This window comes from Ambystoma mexicanum, chromosome 11, assembly GCF_040938575.1.
Source record: "Ambystoma mexicanum isolate Mex_15411 chromosome 11, UKY_AmexF1_1, whole genome shotgun sequence".
Taxonomy (NCBI): domain Eukaryota; kingdom Metazoa; phylum Chordata; class Amphibia; order Caudata; family Ambystomatidae; genus Ambystoma; species Ambystoma mexicanum.
Window position 1 is genome coordinate 981,487,034 of NC_090934.1, and position 17,370 is coordinate 981,504,403.

A 17,370-nucleotide genomic window follows, 5' to 3' on the forward strand; every position below is an offset into this window, starting at 1 on the left:
TATTTGTATAGCGCCTTATATACCATTGTTATGATCTCAAAGTGCTGTGGGTTGAACGCCCTCGGGGACCATAGTCCATGTCAGTGGAGAGAGCTGGGTAGTAAATAGTGCTTGGGTGCACTCGGTATGTGTGCAGCCAGTGCGGTTGATGTGGTGTGCAGCTGCATTCTAATTCTAGGCATGGTGCAGTGGTTGTGTGAGGTCAGTAGAATGTGAGCAGCAAGGCCATGGACCTCAGTTTGCATTCTGGCGGTGGTGTAGCTTGTGTATGAGATTATGTTTGCAGCTAGGCTGATTTCTTTCATGGGGTATAGCTGCGTTCTAAAGACTGTCGAGGTCTTCATGGAGGTGTGTAGGTATGTGTGCAGCTTGGCCATAAATTAATGGGTATAGCTGCATTCTATTTTTTGTTGGTGTAGAGGAGAGAGGGAGCATATCAGTATGTGTGAGTGTCTGTGCAGATTGGTGAGGAAATCCCTATATCAGATTGCCTTCCAGTGCCCGCTGAGCTGACCGTATCTAGTTTAGAGGTTCGGAGCATTGGTTCTCTGAGAGAGATTCTCAGTCTAGCGCAGAGTCTGCTCTGATTAACGGGCTTGAGGTTGTCTTTCCATGCTTGGCAGTGTCATCTGTGTTGAGTTGCTATATTTCTAATCTTTATTGGGTTAAGCGAATTACAGGTCTATGGTCATCCTTGTGTCTCGTTGAGCATGCCATTGTTTATTGGAAGATACCTTCTTGTTATACAGTTACATCCAGTTCTGTTCCATCAGTCTTACGAGTACTACCTGGATTCGATGATTGGTGTTCAGTGGACCCAGGGACCAGGAACAGCCACTGTGGTCATCCCTGTGTCTTGATTGGTCAGCAGATTGTTAATAGGATTACATCTTTTTAGTGTGCATTTAATTCAGTGCTGTTTTATTGGACATATGAGTACATCCTAGGTATGAAGACCAGTACTCGATGAGCCCGAAGTTTCTGCATCAATCCATAGAAGTTGACCTCAGCTACCCTCTCCTCTGATCAATGGCAGCTGACAGAGGTTTTAATGACAGGATAAAGAGCAATGGTGAGAGAGGACAGCCCTGACGAGTCCTTCGGTGCAAGTCAAACTTTGAGTGCCATTTGTCAACACTTCAGTCGTCTATCCGTATTATAACATCGTCACCCACATGTGTATTCTGGACCAGAATTCATCAATTCTAGTGATTGAAACAGAAAGCCCCACCGTACTCTGTCAAAGACTTTCTTTGCATCCAAATACAGTGCCACAGCCCCCACCTTTAACTTGCTAGACTCAGATAGCGTCAGTACCCGCTTTCTCATATTTGTCACACAGATTCTCCCCTTGACGTAGCCAGCCTGATTGGATTGTCCCAGCATCGGCAAGACCCCCTCCAGTCTTCTCTCCAGGACTTTAGAGATAATTTTTCAGTCTGTATTTATTAAGCTGATGGGTCTATAGCTTCCAAGATCTAGAGGGGGCTTCCCTGGCTTAAGAAGGACTGAGATCGCTGTCTTTGCAGAATGTATAAGTGGACTTCAACAAAGCAAAGACCCCCCTAGGCATTGCCCTATAAAATTCTGCTGGCAACCCAGGCACTTCCCCAAATTCGCAGCATAAACCACCTTTTTGATCTCATCCAGGGTCAACTCCCCTTCCAACATGTTCCTATCATCCTCCGACCAACATTCCATGGACTGATTCCTCAAATAATCATCAAATGACTCAGAATCCGGCAACAGAGTCTCCTGGTAAAGTCTCTCATAAGAGTTTATAAACACACTGTTGATCTCCGCTGGTCATACGTAAACCGCCCTCCACTCTTTTCAATCGCACACATTGCCTTGCTCCCAGCAACCACCCTCAGGCGGCATGCCAGTAACTGGCTACACTTCTCACCTACGTCATAGTAAAAGCATCTTGTCTTACGGAGTGACCGCTCTGCAATCTCACTCAGTTGCCCATTCAATTCATATTTCAATTTTAAAAAGCCTCCTCTTTTTCCCCAAATCTGGAAGCCTCAGCACCTGCTTCTCCAATTCTTTAACAGAGTCACTTAGGACGTCCAGCACAACCTTCTTTTCCCTATGTCTAACCCCAGAAAGTCTCCTCAAAACCCCCGCATCACACACTTGCAGGCCTCCCACACTGTGTCCAAATCCATCTCCCCATTTATATTAAACTCAATGAACTCCCCTGCCTTACGTACCAGCACCTCCCTCGACGCCTCATCTTCCAACACCAACGTGTTCAATCTCCATGTGTGTGACCTCTTGGACGAACATTCCAAAGACAAATCCATCGCTGTCGGGGCATGATCAGAAACTACAATATTCTCAATTTCACACCTTCTAAAAATGTTGTAATACCAGTCCAGAGGCCAAAATATTGTTTATCCTCGAATAGGCATCATGTGCCCCTGAATGAAATGTGTATTCTCTACCTGACAGGTGTTCCAGCCTCAGTACATCCAACAGACTGAAGTCATTCATAAGCAGGCCCAGTGCTTCTCTATCTTTCTTTATCCCGTCCCGATACCTCAGGCTACTTCTATATAGGAACAGATCGAGCACCACGCTAAAATCCCCTCCCAGCAAGACATTTTGCTCCATTGCATTTTGTAGGTGCCACCCCACATCACCAAAAAATGGTACCACTATTCACAACCGGGACATAAATACTACACACTAATATTACCAAATTCTGAATCCACATGTTCACAGAGACTAGTCGTCCTTCCCTGTTGCAATGGGAAGCCCAAACCACCCCAGGAAAATGTTTCCGAATCAAAATCATTACATCGCTGGAACTTGAAGAGTGCAATGAATGCAACACTTGTCCTACCTAACCCCTACACATTTCTTCCACCTCAGCCTCGACACGATGTGTCTCCTTTAGGGGAGAAACGCCTGCTTTCAAATGGCGCAAATGTGACAGCACCTGCTTTTTCTTATTCCGGCCATTAATACCATTCACATTCCAGAACATGATGTTCAAGGTATCATTGACCACAGAGGAAGGATCTGCCATGACTCCTAATCCCGTTTTATCTGAAAGCGTCCATGCATACCAGTGGGAACCTGGAAAAAAGAACCCTCCAAACAATATGAAAGAAACAAACCGAAAATAAAATTAAAGAAACAGCAACCAAAATACGACACAAAGGTTGCGGGCAGAAGAAGAGCAGGGAAGGTAGTCAGGAGAAAAGAATAGTATGGGCGAGGAAGCGATAGCCTGTTTGGATGGGAAGTAGAGAACCTCAGTCTTCGTGGAGTTGAGCATGAGCAAACAAGATGCCTTCCAGTATTTGATGGAGGAGAGACAGTTAGAAACATTTTTCCGAGGGGAAAGGAGAAGATCTGAGAGTCACCAGCAAAGAGTTGATAGGAGAAACCATAAGAGGAGAATATCAAGGTGGCAAGAGCAGAAAGAGAAGTGGACCAGAACTGACCCTTGGGGAAAACGAACAGTAAGGGGGTTGAGTGGGGGGATGTAAGATATGAAGCAAACCAAACAAGGGTCTTGTCCCTGATGTCTTGGAGAGATAGTGTTGAGAGAAGGTCAGAATGGTTGATGGTATCAAAGGTATCAGAGGGGTTGAGAAGATAGATGAATGGATAGCATGACAAGTGGAAGAGATGTAGTTGCTGACATCAAGGAGAGCTGACTCAGCACAATTGCAGAGGTCAGAAGCCACATTGGCGAGGATCCTGGAGATTGTATGAGTGAAGGAACTCAGGGAGTCAGTTGAAAACTACACGCTCTGGGATTTTTAACTAGTGAGGTAGAAGGGAGACAGGATGAAAGTTGGCAGTAGAGTTAGGACCTAGGACAGGTTTTATATTGATAGGGGTGACAGTAGATGACTTGTAGGGAGATGGAAAAGTGGCACTGTCATGAGAAGAGTTGAAGAGGGATGTAAAATATTCAGCAACACTGGGAGCTATGAGTTCCACTATGTGTGAGGATAGAGGGTTGATGGGGGCCAATGAAGGGTTAGCCCTGAGGAGAAGGTCAAGAATCTCGTCAGGGTTAGTGGGGGCAAAGGAAAACATTGTCACAGGAGAGGAAGGTAGAGGTGGTGGAGACAAGTGAGCAGGTGGGAGAGATAGAAGGTAATTTTGCGAGGGTATTTTGAATGTTGGATATTTTTAAGCAAAGCAGAGGGATAAATCGTTAACAGAAAAAATAGAGGAGATGGAGGCAGGTTTAGGAAGTGAGACAATTGAGTTTAGAGATTTTTGGAGGCGCCTAGGTTGAGAGGATTGAGGTGAAATAAGAGAGATAGAATTCACGTTTGGCACAGTCAAGAGCAGAGGAGTAGGTTTGAAGAGCAGCCAGTAAAGGTAGGAGATCCTAAGAGTGTCTAGACCTTTGCCAAGTGTTGAGGTTTTTCTCATTGTTGTTTTCCGGTGCGAATGGTAGGTGTAATCTGAGGCCATGAAGGGGAGTGTTTAGGAATGAATGTAGTAAGAGGGAAGGTAGAGGAGAAGAGAGAGTTAAGACCAGCGTTAAAGTTAGTGATGGCTTTATTAGTGGATGGAGCAGTGAATTTTGCATTGGAGGAGAGAGGGTGGTTTAGGTATATAGGGAATTTGGAGGAGGGTGACTTGTGCTTGGTAATGGAAGTGGTAGATGGAGGGAGTAGGGTAGAAGTAGGAGTGGAGATTGAGGCAAATACAATGTAATACCAGAGGGAGAAGGAGCAGTGGAGATATTAGAGGCAAAGAGTTGAGAAGAGATGATAATAAGGTAAAGGGAGTTGGCGGTCTGCAAAAACAATGCATCCTACACCCCTGGAAGTTCAGAATATGTTAGCAGCCCAAAAAAGGCCCTAAAATGCATCTTATGCCTGCACATATGTTGAAAACTTTGAAGGCCCAAAAAAGGGATTTACAGGCATCCTAGACCTCCTAACTTCCAGAAAATGTTGGTGGCCCCAAAACTGTGTTAGAGAGCTCTGAATGTCCCAAAATCCTTTGCAGCCTGAAGGTCATTAATCCGCATCATAGACCACTGAAATCCCCAAAAATATTTTGGCACAAACAATGCATCCCATACCTCTGAAAGGTCAGAATGTGTTAGCAGGCCAAAAAAGGCCTTAAAATTCATCTTCTGCCTGCATAAAGGTTGAAAACTTTGGAGGCCCAAAAAAGGGGTTTACAGGCATCCTAGATCCCCTAAACTCCAGAAAATGTTGGTAGCCCATAAACTGTGCCAGAGAGCTCTGAATGTCCCAAAATCCTTTGCCGCCTGAAAAGGGCATTAACCCGCATCGTAGACCACTGAAATACCCAAAAATAATTTTGGCATGAAAAATGCATCTTTCACCCCTGAAAGTTCTGAATATGTTAGTAGCCCAAAAAAGGCCTTAAAATGCATCTTTGGCCTGCAAAAAGGTTGAAAACTTTGGAGGCCCAAAAAAGGGGTTTACAGGCATCCTAGACCCCCTAAACTCCAGATAATGTTGGTGGCCCAAAAGCTGTGCCAGATAGCTCTGAATGTCCCATAATCATTTGCAGCCTGAAAGGGGCATTAACCCGCATCGTAGACCACTGAAATTCTCAAAAGTAATGTTGGCACAAAATAAAATCATAAACCCCTGAAAGTTCAGAATATGTTAGCAGCCCAAATAAGGCCTTAGAATGCATCTTAGGCCTGCAAAATGTTGACAACTTTGAAGGCCCCAAAAAAGGGGTTTACAGGCATCCTAGTCCCACTAAAATCCAGAAAATGTGGGTGGCCAAAAACTGTGCCAGAGGGCTCTGAATGTCCCAAAATCATTAGCAGCCTGAAAGGGGTATTAAACCGGATCCTAGACGACTGAAATTCTCAAAAATAATTTTAACACGAAAAATGCATCATACACCCCTGAAAGTTCAGAATATGTTAGCAGCCCAAAAAAGGCCTTAAAATGCATCTTAAGCCTGCAAATTGTTGAAAACGTTGGAGGTCCAAAAAAGGGGTTTCCAACCATCCTAGACTCCCTAAAGTCCAGAAAATGTTGGTGGCCCCAAAACTGTGTGAGAGAGCTCTGAATGTCCCAAACACCTTTGCAGCCTGAAGGTCATTAACCCGCATCATAGACCACTGAAATTCCCAAAAATATTTTGGCATAAACAATGCATCCTATACCCCTGAAAGTTCAGAATATGTTAGCAGCCCAGAAAAGGACTTAAAATGCACCCTAGGCCTGCAGAAATGTTGAAAACTTAGAAGGCCCAAAAAAGTGATTTACAGGCATCCTAGACCCCATAAAGTCCAGAAAATGTTGGTGGCCCCAAAACTGTGTCAGAGAGCTCTGAATGTCCCAAAAACCTTTGCAGCCTGAAGGTCATTAACCCGCATCATAGACCACTGAAATTCCCAAAAATCTTTTGGACAAACAATGCATCCTATACCTCTGAAAGTTCAGAATATGTTAGCAGGCCAAAAAAGGCCTTAAAATCCATCTTCGGCCTGCATAAAGGTTGAAAACTTTGGAGGCCCAAAAAAGGGGTTTACAGGCATCCTAGACCCCCTAAACTCCAGAAAATTTTGGTGGCCCAAAAACTGTGCCAGAGAGTTCTGAATGTCCCAAAATCCTTTGCAGCCTGAAAAGGGCATTAACCCGCATCCTAGACCACTGAAATTCCCAAAAATAATTTTGGCATGAAAAATGCATCCTTCACCCCTGAAAGTTCTGAATATGTTAGTAGCCCAAAAAAGCCTTAAAATGCATCTTTGGCATGCAAAAAGGTTGAAAACTTTGGAGGCCCAAAAAAGGGATTTACAGAAATCCTAGACCGCCTAAAGTCCAGAAAATGTTGGTGGCCTGAAAACTGTGCCAGAGAGCTCTGAATGTCCCATAATCATTTGCAGCCTGAAAGCGGCATTAAACCGCATCCTAGACCACTGAAATTCTCAAAAATATTTTTGACACGAAAAATGCATCATACACCCCTGAAAGGTCAGAATATGTTAGCAGCCCAAAAAAGGCCTTAAAATGCATCTTAGGCCTGTAAAAAGGTTGAAAACTATGGAGGTGCAAAAAAGGGGTTTAGAGGCATCCTAGACCCCCTAAACTGCAGACAATGTTGGTGGCCCAAAAACTGTGTCAGAGAGCTCTGAATGTTCCAAAAACCTTTGCAGCCTGAAGGTCGTTAACCCGCATCATAGACCACTGAAATTCCCAAAAATATTTTGGCACAAACAATGTATCCTATACCTCTGAAAGTTCAGAATATATTAGCAGGCTAAAAAAGGCCTTAAAATTCATCTTCGGCCTGCATAAAGGTTGAATACTTTGGAGGCCCAAAAAAGGGGTTTACAGGCATCCTAGACCCCCTAAACTCCAGAAAATGTTGGTGGCCCAAAAACTGTGCCAGAGAGCTCTGAATGTCCCAAAATCCTTTGCAGCCTCAAAGGGCATTAACCCGCATCCCAGACCACTGAAAGTCCCAAAAATAATTTCGGCATGAAAAATGCATCCTTCACCCCTGAAAGTTCCGAATATGTTAGTAGCCCAAAAAAGGCCTTAAAATGCATCTTTGGCATGCAAAAAGGTTGAAAACTTTGTAGGCCCAAAAAAGTGGTTTTACAGGCATCCTAGACCCCCTAATGTGCAGACAATGTTGGTGGCCCAAAAACTGTGCCAGAGAGCTCTGAAAGTCCCAAAATCCTTTGCAGCCTGAAAAGGGTATTAATCCGCATTCTAGACCACTGAAATTCCCAAAAATAATTTTGGCATGAAAAATGCATCCTTCACCCCTGAAAGTTCTGAATATGTTAGTAGCCCAAAACAGGCCTTGAAATGCATTTTAAGCCTGCAAATTTTTGGAAACGTTGTAGGTCCAAAAAAGGGGTTACCAGGCATCCGAGACCCCCTAAAGTCCAGAAAATGTTGGTGGCCCCAAAACTGTGTGAAAGAGCTCTGAATGTGCCAAAAACATTTGCAGCCTGACAGGGTCATTAACCCGCATCCTAGACCACTGAAATTCCCAAAAATATTTTGGCACAAACAATGAATCCTATACCCCTGAAAGTTCAGAATATGTTAGCAGCCCAAAAAAGGCCTTAAAATGCAGCCTAGGCCTGCACAAATGTTGAAAACCTTGAAGGCCCAAAAAAGGGGTTTACAGGCATCCGAGACCCTCTAAACTCCAGAAAATGTTGGTGGCCCAAAAACTGCGCCAGAGAGCTCTGAATGTCCCAAAATCATTTGGAGCCGGAACGGGGCATTTACCTTCATCCTAGACCACTGAAATTCCCAAAAGTATTTTGGCACAAAAAATGCATCCTACACCCCTGAAAGTTCTGAATATTTTAGCAGCCCAAAAAAGCTCTTAAAATGCATCGAAGGCCTGCAAAAATGTTGAAAACTTTGAAGGCCCAAAAAAGGGGTTTACAGGCATCCTAGACCCCCCAAAGTCCAGAAAAGGTTGGTGGCTCATGAACTGTGCTAGAGAGCTCTGCTTGTCCCAAAATCATTTGCAGCCTGAAAGGGGTATTAACCCATATTCTAGACCACTGAAATTCCCAAAAATAATTTGGCACAAAAAATGCATCCTACATCCCTGAAAGTTCTGAATATGTCAGCAGCCCAGAAAAGGCCCTAAAATGCATCTTAGGCCTGCAAAAAGGTTGAAAACTTTAGAGGCCCAAAAAAGGGGTTTACTGAAAGGGGCATTATTCCGCATCCTAGACCACTGAAATTCCCAAAAATATTTTGGCACAAAAAATGCATCCTACACCCCTGAAAGTTCAGAATATGTTAGCAGCCCAAAAAAGCATTAAAATGCATCTTAGGCCTGCAAAAATGTTGAAAACTTTGGAGGCCCCAAAAAAGGGGTTTACAGGCATCCTATAGCCCCTAAAGTCCAGAAATTGTTGGTGGCACATAGACTGTCCTAGAGAGTTCTGCTTGTCCCAAAAACATTTGCAGCAAGAATGGGGCATTAACCAGCATCCTAGACGAGTGAAATTCTCAAAAATATTTTTGGCACAAAAAATGCATTCTACACCCCTGGAAGTTCAGAATATGTTAGCTGCCCAAAACAGGCCTTAAAATGCATCTTAGGCCTGTAAAAAGGTTGAAAACTATGGAGGTGCAAAAAAGGGGTTTAGAGGCATCCTAGACCCCCTAAAGTGCAGACAATGTTGGTGGCCCAAAAACTGTGCCAGAGAGCTCTGAATGTCCCAAAATCCTTTGCAGCCTCAAAGGGCATTAACCCGCATCCCAGACCACTGAAAGTCCCAAAAATAATTTTGGCATGAAAAATGCATCCTTCACCCCTGAAAGTTCCGAATATGTTAGTAGCCCAAAAAAGGCCTTAAAATGCATCTTTGGCATGCAAAAAGGTTGAAAACTTTGTAGGCCCAAAAAAGGGGTTTTACAGGCATCCTAGACCCCCTAAACACCAGATAATGTTGGTGGTCCAAAAGCTGTGCCAGAGAGCTCTGAATGTCCCATAATCATTTGCAGCCTGAAAGGGGCATTAACCCGTATTGTAGACCACTGAAATTCTCAAAAATAATGTTGGCCCGAAAAAAAATCATACACCCCTGAAAGTTCAGAATATGTTAGCAGCCCAAATAAGGCCTTAGATTGCATCTTAGGCCTGCAAAAAGGTTGAAAACTATGGAGGTCCAAAAGAGGGGTTTAGAGGCATCCTAGACCCCCTAAAGTGCAGAAAATGTTGGTGGCCCAAAAACTGTGCCAGAGAGCTCTGAATGTCCCAAAATCCTTTGCAGCCTGAAAAGGGTATTAACCCGCATTCTAGACCACTGAAATTCTCAAAAATATTTTTGGCACAAAAAATGCATTCTACACCCCTGGAAGTTCAGAATATGTTAGCAGCCCAAAAAAGGCCTTGAAATGCATCTTAAACCTGCAAATTGTTGAAAATGTTGAAAGTCCAAAAAAAGGGTTTCCAGGCATCCTAGACCCCGTAAAGTCCAGAAAATGTTGGTGGCCCCAAAACTGTGTGAGAGAGCTCTGAATGTCCCAAAAACCTTTGCAGCCTGAAAAGGGCATTAACCCACATCATTGACCACTGAAATTCCCAAAAATATTTTGGCACAAACAATGCATCCTATACCCTGAAAGTTCAGAATATGTCAGCAGCCCAAAAAAGGCCTTAAAATGCTTCTTAGGCCTGCAAAAATGTTGACAACTTTGAAGGCCCAAAAAAGGGATTTACAGGCATCCTAGTCCCCCTAAAACTCCAGAAAATGTTGGTGGCCAAAAACTGTGCCAGAGAGCTCTGAATGTCCCAAAATCATTTGCCGCCTGAAAGGGGCATTAACCCACATCCTAGATGACTGAAATTCTCAGAAATAATTTTGACACGAAAAATGCATCATACACCCCTGAAAGTTCAGAATATTTTAGCAGCCCAAAAAAAGCCTTAACATGCATCTTAGGCCTGTAAAAAGGTTGAAAGATATGGAGGTCCAGAAAAGGGGTTTAGAGGCATCCTAGACCCCCTAAAGTGCAGACAATGTTGGTGGCCCAAAAACTGTGTCAGAGAGCTATGAATGTCCCAAAAACCTTTGCAGCCTGAAGGTCGTTAACCCGCATCATAGACCACTGAAATTCCCAAAAATATTTTTGCACAAACAACGCATCCTATACCTCTGAAAGTTCAGAATATGTTAGCAGGCCAAAAAAGGCCTTAAAATTAATCTTCGGCCTGCATAAAGGTCAAAAACCTTGGAGGCCCAAAAAAGGGGTTTACAGGCATCCTAGACCCCCTAAACTCCAGAAAATGTTGGTGGCCCAAAAACTGTGCCAGAGAGCTCTGAATGTCCCAAAATCCTTTGCAGCCTGAAAAGGGCATTAACCCACATCCTAGACCACTGAAATTCCCAAAAATAATTTTGGCATGAAAAATGCATCCTTCACCCCTGAAAGTTCTGAATATGTTAGTAGCCCAAAAAAGGCCTTAAAATACATCTTTGGCCTGCAAAAAGGTTGAAAACTTTGGAGGCCCACAAAAGGGATTTACAGGCATCCTAGACCCCCTAAACTCCAGATAATGTTGGTGGCCCAAAAGCTGTGCCGGAGAGCTCTGAATGTCCCATAATCATTTGCAGCCTGAAAGGGGCATTAACCCGCATCGTAGACTACAGAAATTCTCTAAAATAATGTTGGCACGAAAAAGAATCATACACCCCTGAAATTTCAGAATATGTTAGCAGCCCAAATAAGGCTTAGAATGCATCTTGGGCCTGCAAAAATGTTGACAACTTTGAAGGCCCCAAAAAGGGGGTTTACAGGCATCCGAGTCCCCCTAAAATCCAGAAAATGTTGGTGGCCAAAAACTGTGCCAGAGAGCTCTGAATGTCCCAAAATCATTTGCAGCCTGAAAGGGGCATTAACCCTCATCCTAGACGACTGAAAATCTCAAAAATAATTTTGACACGAAAAATGCATTCTACACCCCTGGAATTTCAGAATATGTTAGCAGCCCAAAAAAGGCCTTAAAATGCATCTTAGGCCTGCAAAAAGGTGGAAAACTATGGAGGTCCAAAAAAGGGCTTTTAGAGGCATCCTAGACCCCCTAAAGTACAGACAATGTTGGTGGCCCAAAAACTGTGCCAGAGAGCTATGAATGTCCCAAAAACATTTGCAGCCTAAAAGGGGCATTAAACCGCATCCTAGACCACTGAAATTCCCAAAAATATTTTTGGCACAAAAAATGCATTCTACACCCCTGGAATTTCAGAATATGTTAGCAGCCCAAAAAAGGCCTTGAAATGCATCTTAAGCCTGCAAATTGTTGAAAACGTTGGATGTCCAAAAAAGGGGTTTCTAGGCATTAGACCCCTTAAAGTCCAGAAAATGTTGGTGGCCCCAAAACTGTGTCAGAGAGCTCTGAATGTACCAAAATCCTTTGCAGCCTGAAAAGGGCATTAACCCACATCCTAGACCACTGAAATTCCCAAAAAGAATTTTGGCATGAAAAATGCATCTTTCACCCCTGAAAGTTCAGAATATGTTAGTGGCCCAAAAAAGGCCTTAAAATGCAAAAAGGTTGAAAACTTTGGAGGCCCAAAAAAGGGGTTTACAGGCATCCTAGACCCCCTAAAGTGCAGACAATGTTGGTTGCTCAAAAACTGTGCCAGAGAGCTATGAATGTCCCAAAATCATTTGCAGCATAAAAGGGGCATTAAACCGCATCCTAGACCAGTGAAAATCCCAAACATATTTTTGGCACAAAAAACGCATTCTACACCCCTGGAAGTTCAGAATATGTTAGCAGCCCAAAAAAGGCCTTGAAATGCATCTTAAGCCTGTAAATTGTTGAAAACTTTAGAGGCCCAAAAAAGGGATTTCCAGGCATCCTAGGCCCCCTAAAGTCCAGAAAATGTTGGTGGCCCCAAAACGATGTCAGAGAGCTCCGAATGTGCCAAAAACATTTGCAGCCTGAAAGGGTAATTAACCTGCATCCTAGACCACTGAAATTCCCAAAAATATTTTGGCACAAACAATGCATCCTATACCCCTGAAAGTTCAGAATATGTTAGCAACCCAAAAAAGCCCTTAAAATGCATCCTAGGCCTGCAAAAATGTTGAAAACTTTGAAGGCCCAAAAAAGGGGTTTACAGCATCCTAGACCCCCTAAACTCCAGAAAAGGTTGGTGGCCCATAAACTGTGCCAGAGAGCACTGAATGTCTCAAAATCATTTAGAGCCTGAAGGGCGCATTAACCCACATCCTAGATCACAGAAATTCCCAAAAATAATTTTTGCACAAAAAATGCATCCTTCACCCCTGAGGTCTGAATATGTTAGCAGCCCAAAAAAGGCCCTAAAATGCATTTTAGGCCTGCAAAAAGGTTGAAAACTTTAGAGGCACAAAAAAGGGGTTTACTGAAAGGGGCATTATCCCGCATCCTAGAATACTGAAATTCCCAAAAATATTTTGGCACAAAAAATGCATCCTACACCCCTGAAAGTTCATAATATGTTAGCAGCCCAAAAAAGGCATTAAAATGCATCTTAGGCCTGCAAAAATGTTGAAAACTTTGGAGGCCCAAAAAAGGGGTTTACAGGCATCCTAGAGCCCCTAAAGTCCAGAAATTGTTGGTGGCCCATAAACTGTGCTAGAAAGTTCTGCTTGTCCCAAAATAATTTGCAGCCTGAAAGCCGCATTAACCCGCATTCTAGACCACTGAAATTCCCAAAAATATTTTGGCACGAAAAATGCATCCTTCACCCCTGGGTCTGAATTTGTCTGCAGCCCAAAAAAGGCCCTAAAATGCATCTTAGGCCTGCAAAAAGGTTGAAAACTTTAGAGGCACAAAAAAGGGGTTTACTGAAAGGGGCATTATCCCGCATCCTAGAATACTGAAATTCCCAAAAATATTTTGGCACAAAAAATGCATCCTACACCCCTGAAAGTTCATAATATGTTAGCAGCCCAAAAAAGGCATTAAAATGCATCTTAGGCCTGCAAAAATGTTGAAAACTTTGGAGGCCCAAAAAAGGGGTTTACAGGCATCCTAGAGCCCCTAAAGTCCAGAAATTGTTGGTGGCCCATAAACTGTGCTAGAAAGTTCTGCTTGTCCCAAAATAATTTGCAGCCTGAAAGCCGCATTAACCCGCATTCTAGACCACTGAAATTCCCAAAAATATTTTGGCACGAAAAATGCATCCTTCACCCCTGAGGTCTGAATATTTTAGCAGCCCAAAAAAGGCCCTAAAATGCATTTTAGGCCTGCAAAAAAGGTCGAAAACATTAGAGGCCCAAAAAAGGGGTTTACTGAAAGGGGCATTATTCCGCATCCTAGACCACTGAAATTCCCAAAAATATTTTGGCACAAAAAATGCATCCTACACCCCTGAATGTTCAGAATATGTTAGCAGCCCAAAAAAGGCATTAAAATGCATCTTAGGCCTGCCAAAATGTTGAAAACTTTGAAGGCCCAAAAACGGGGTTTACAGGCATCCTAGACCCCCTAAACTCCAGAAAAAGTTGGTGGCCTAAAAACTGTGCAAGAGAGCTCCGAATGTCCCAAAATCATTTGGATCCTGAACAGGGCATTAACCCACATCCTAGATCACTGAAATTCCCAAAAATAATTTTTGCATGAGAAATGCATCCTTCACCCCTGAGGTCTGAATATGTTAGCAGCCCAAAAAAGACCTTAAAATGCATCTTTGGCCTACTAAAAGGTTGAAAACCTTGGAAGCCCAAAAAATGGGTTTACAGGCATCCTAAACTCCCATAAGTCCAGAAAATGTTGGTGGCCCAAAAACTGTGTCAGTGAGCTCTGAATGTCCCATAATCATTTGCAGCCTGAAAGGGGCATTAACCCGCATCGTAGACCACTGAAATTCTCAAAAATAATGTTGGCACGAAAAAAAATCATACACCCCTGAAAGTTCAGAATATGTTAGCAGCCCAAATAAGGCCTTAGATTGCATTTTAGGCCTGCAAAAAGGTTGAAAACTATGGAGGTCCAAAAGAGGGGTTTAGAGGCATCCTAGACCCCCTAAAGTGCAGACAATGTTGGTGGCCCAAAAACTGTGCCAGAGAGCTCTGAATGTCCCAAAATCCTTTGCAGCCTGACAGGGTCATTAACCCGCATTCTAGACCACTGAAATTCCCAAAAATAATTTTGGCATGAAAAATGCATCCTTCACCCCTAAAAGTTCTGAATATGTTAGTAGCCCAAAACAGGCCTTGAAATGCATTTTAAGCCTGCAAATTGTTGGAAACGTTGTAGGTCCAAAAAAGGGGTTACCAGGCATCCGAGACCCCCTAAAGTCCAGAAAAAGTTGGTGGCCCCAAAATTGTGTGAGAGAGCTCTGAATGTGCCAAAAAACATTTGCAGCCTGAAAGGGTCATTAACCCGCATCCTAGACCACTGAAATTCTCAAAAATATTTTGGCACAAACAATGCATCCTATACCCCTGAAAGTTCAGAATATGTTAGCAGCCCAAAAAAGGCCTTAAAATGCAGCCTAGGCCTGCAAACATGTTGAAAACCTTGAAGGCCCAAAAAAGGGGTTTACAGGCATCCGAGACCCTCTAAACTCCAGAAAATGTTGGTGGCCCAAAAACTGTGCCTGAGAGCTCTGAATGTCCCAAAATCATTTGGAGCCGGAACGGGGCATTAACCTTCATCCTAGACCACTGAAATTCCCAAAAGTATTTTGGCACAAAAAATGCATCCTACACCCCTGAAAGTTCTGAATATTTTATCAGCCCAAAAAAGGTCTTAAAATGCATCTTAGGCCTGCAAAAATGTTGAAAACTTTGAAGGCCCAAAAAAGGGGTTTACAGGCATCCTAGACCCCCCAAAGTCCAGAAAAGGTTGGTGGCTCATAAACTGTGCTACAGAGCTCTGCTTGTCCCAAAATCATTTGCAGCCTGAAAGGGGCATTAACCCACATTCTAGACCACTGAAATTCCCAAAAATAATTTGGCACAAAAATGCATCCTACACCCCTGAAAGTTCAGAATATGTTAGCAGCCCAAAAAAGCATTAAAATGCATCTTAGGCCTGCAAAAACGTTGAAAACTTTGGAGGCCCAAAAAAGGGGGTTACAGGCATCCTATAGCCCCTAAAGTCCAGAAAATGTTGGTGGCCCAAAAACTGTGTCAGAGAGCTATGAATGTCCCAAAAACCTTTTCAGCCTGAAGGTCGTTAACCCGCATCATAGACCACTGAAATTCCCAAACATATTTTGGCACAAACAACGCATCCAATACCTCTGAAAGTTCAGAATATGTTAGCAGGCCAAAAAAGGCCTTAAAATTAATCTTCGGCCTGCATAAAGTTTGAAAACTTTGGAGGCCCAAAAAAGGGGTTTACAGGCATCCTAGACCCCCTAAACTCCAGAAAATGTTGGTGGCCCAAAAACTGTGCCAGAGAGCTCTGAATGTCCCAAAATCCTTTGCAGCCTGAAAAGGGCATTAACCCGCATCCTAGACCACTGAAATTCCCAAAAATAATTTTGGCATGAAAAATGCATCCTTCACCCCTGAAAGTTCTGAATATGTTAGTAGCCCAAAAAAGGCCTTAAAATGCATCTTTGGCCTGCAAAAAGGTTGAAAACTTTGGAGGCCCACAAAAGGGGTTTACAGGCATCCTAGAACCCCTAAACTCCACATAATGTTGGTGGCCCAAAAGCTGTGCCAGAGAGCTCTGAATGTCCCATAATCATTTGCAGCCTGAAAGGGGCATTAACCTGCATCGTAGACTACAGAAATTCTCTAAAATAATGTTGGCACGAAAAAGAATCATACACCCCTGAAAGTTCAGAATATGTTAGCAGCCCAAATAAGGCCTTAGAATGCATCTTAGGTCTGCAAAAATGTTGACAACTTTGAAGGCCCCAAAAAGGGGGTTTACAGGCATCCGAGTCCCCCTAAAATCCAGAAAATGTTGGTGGCCAAAAACTGTGCCAGAGAGCTCTAAATGTCCCAAAATCATTTGCAGCCTGAAAGGGGCATTAACCCGCATCCTAGACGACTGAAATTCTCAAAAATAATTTTGGCACGAAAAATGCATTCTACACCCCTGGAATTTCAGAATATGTTAGCAGCCCAAAAAAGGCCTTAAAATGCATCTTAGGCCTGCAAATTGTTGAAAACGTTGGATGTCCAAAAAAGGGGTTTCTAGGCATCCTAGACTCCTTAAAGTCCAGAAAATGTTGGTGGCCCCAAAACTGTGTCAGAGAGTTCTGAATGTCCCAAAATCTTTTGCAGCCTGAAAAGGGCATTAACCCGCATCCTAGACCACTGAAATTCCCAAAAAGAATTTTGGCATGAAAAATGCATCTTTCACCCCTGAAAGTTCAGAATATGTTAGTGGCCCAAAAAAGGCCTTAAAATGCAAAAAGGTTGAAAACTTTGGAGGCCCAAAAAAGGGGTTTACATGCATCCTAGACCCCCTAAACTCCAGATAATGTTGGTGGTCCAAAAGCTGTACCAGAGAGCTCTGAATGTCCCATAATCATGTGCAGCCTGAAAGGGGCATTAACCCGCATCGTAGACCACTGAAATTCTCAAAAATAATGTTGGCACGAAAAAAAATCACACACCCCTGAAAGTTCAGAATATGTTAGCAGCCCAAATAAGGCCTTAAAATCCATCTTAGGCCTGCAAAAAGTTAGAAAACTATGGAGGTCGAAAAAAGGGGTTTAGAGGCATCCTAGACCCCCTAAAGTGCAGACAATGTTGGTGGCCCAAAAACTGTGCCAGGGAGCTATGAATGTCCCAAAATCATTTGCAGCCTAAAAGGGGCATTAAACCGCATCCTAGACCACTGAAATTCCCAAATATATTTTTGTCACAAAAAATGCATCCTACACCCCTGAAAGTTCAGAATATGTTAGCAGCCCAAAAAAGGCGTTAAAATGCATCTTAG